This window comes from Ptiloglossa arizonensis, unplaced genomic scaffold (genome assembly GCF_051014685.1).
Source record: "Ptiloglossa arizonensis isolate GNS036 unplaced genomic scaffold, iyPtiAriz1_principal scaffold0027, whole genome shotgun sequence".
Taxonomy (NCBI): Eukaryota; Metazoa; Arthropoda; class Insecta; order Hymenoptera; family Colletidae; genus Ptiloglossa; species Ptiloglossa arizonensis.
This window is the reverse complement of record NW_027478397.1, coordinates 1,855,708-1,857,955: the sequence shown is the minus strand read 5'-3', so window position 1 is coordinate 1,857,955 and position 2,248 is coordinate 1,855,708.

Sequence of the window (2,248 nt, the reverse complement as noted above, 5' to 3'; positions counted from 1 at the left end):
AGATGCAATAGGTACTTTTGGGTTAGGTCAATCCGTTCGCGAGATATGGGAGTTTGAAGGCAAGAAATCGTTGAGAAGGCAAAAAATTTTTCGCAATTCTGCTGCTCCAAACGCTTAACCAGAATGGCCTAGGGAATAAATACACACACCGCTGTAGTCGGGCGAGTTTCTACTTTCAGATGCAATGGGAATTTTTGGGTTAGGTCAATCCGTTCGGGAGATATGGTTGTTTGAAGCCAAGAAATGGTGGAAAAGGCAAAAAATTTTTCGCAATTCTGCTGCTCCAAACGCTTAACCAGAATGGCCTAGGGAAAAAATACACATACCGTTGTAATCGGGCGAGTTTCTACTTTCAGATGCAATAGGAATTTTTGGGTTAGGTCAATCCGTTCGCGAGATATGGGAGTTTGAAGGCAAGAAATCGTTGAGAGGGCAAAAAATTTTTCGCAAGTCTGCTGCTCCAAACGCTTAACAAGAATGGCCTAGGGAAAAAATACACATACCGTTGAAATCGGGCGAGCTTCTACTTTCAGATGCAATAGGAATTTTTGGGTTAGGTCAATCCGTTCGCGAGATATGGGAGTTTGAAGCCAAGAAATGGTTGAGAAGGCATAAAATTTTTCGCAATTCTGCTGCTCCAAACGCTTAACAAGAATGGCCTAGGGAAAAAATACACATACCGTTGTAATCGGGCGAGTTTCTACTTTCAGATGCAACAGGAATTTTTGGGTTAGGTCAATCCGTTCGCGAGATATGAGAGTTTGAAGCAAAGAAATGGTTGAGAAGGCAAAAAATTTTTCGCAATTCTGCTGCTCCAAACGCTTAACCAGAATGGCCTAGGGAAAAAATACACATACCGTTGTAATCGGGTGAGCTTCTACTTTCAGATGCAATAGGAGTTTTTGGGTTTGGTCAATCCGTTCGCGAGATATGGGAGTTTGAAGGCAAGAAATCGTTGAGAAGGCAAAAAAATTTTCGCAATTCTGCTGCTCCAAACTCTTAACCAGAATGGCCTAGGGAATAAATACACACACCGTTGTAGTCGGGCGAGTTTCTACTTTCAGATGCAATGGGAATTTTTGGGTTAGGTCAATCCGTTCGGGAGATATGGTTGTTTGAAGCCAAGAAATGGTTGAAAAGGCAAAAAATTTTTCGCAATTCTGCTGCTCCAAACGCTTAACCAGAATGGCCTAGGGAAAAAATACACATACCGTTTTAATCGGGCGAGTTTCTACTTTCAGATGCAACAGGAGTTTTTGGGTTAGGTCAATCCGTTCGCGAGATATGGGAGTTTGAAGACATGAAACGGTTGAGAAGACAACAAATTGTTCGCAATTCTGCTGCTCCAAACGCTTAACAAGAATGGCCTAGGGAAAAAATACACATACCGTTGTAATCGGGCGAGCTTCTACCTTCAGATGCAATAGGTATTTTTGGGTTAGGTCAATCCGTTCGCGAGATATGGGAGTTTGAAGCTAAGAAATGGTTGAGAAGACAACAAATTTTTCGCAATTCTGCGGCTCCAAACGCTTAACCAGAAAGGCCTAGGGAAAAAATACACATACCGTTGTAATCGGGCGAGTTTCTACTTTCAGATGCAATAGGAATTTTTGGGTTAGGTCAATCCGTTCGCGAGATATGGGAGTTTGAAGCTAAGAAATGGTTGAGAAGACAACAAATTTTTGGCAATTCTGCGGCTCCAAACGCTTAACCAGAATGGCCTAGGGAAAAAATACACATACCGTTGTAATCGGGCGAGTTTCTACTTTCAGATGCAATAGGAATTTTTGGGTTAGGTCAATTCGTTCGCGAGATATGGGAGTTTGAAGCTAAGAAATGGTTGAGAAGACAACAAATTTTTCGCACTTCTGCCGCTCCAAACGCCTATCCAGAATGGCCTAGGGAAAAAATACACATACTGTTGTAATCGGGCGAGATTCTACTTTCAGATGCAATAGGTATTTTTGGGTTAGGTCAATCCGTTCGCGAGATATGGCAGTTTGAAGCCAAGAAATGGTTGAGAAGGCATAAAATTTTTCGCAATTCTGCGGCTCCAAACGCTTAACCAGAATGGCCTAGGGAAAAAATACACATACCGTTGTAATCGGGCGAGTTTCTACTTTCAGATGCAACAGGAATTTTTGGGTTAGGTCAATCCGTTCGCGAGATATGGGAGTTTGAAGACAAGGAACGGTTGAGAAGACAGCAAATTTTTCGCACTTCTGCTGCTCCAAACGCGTAACCAGAA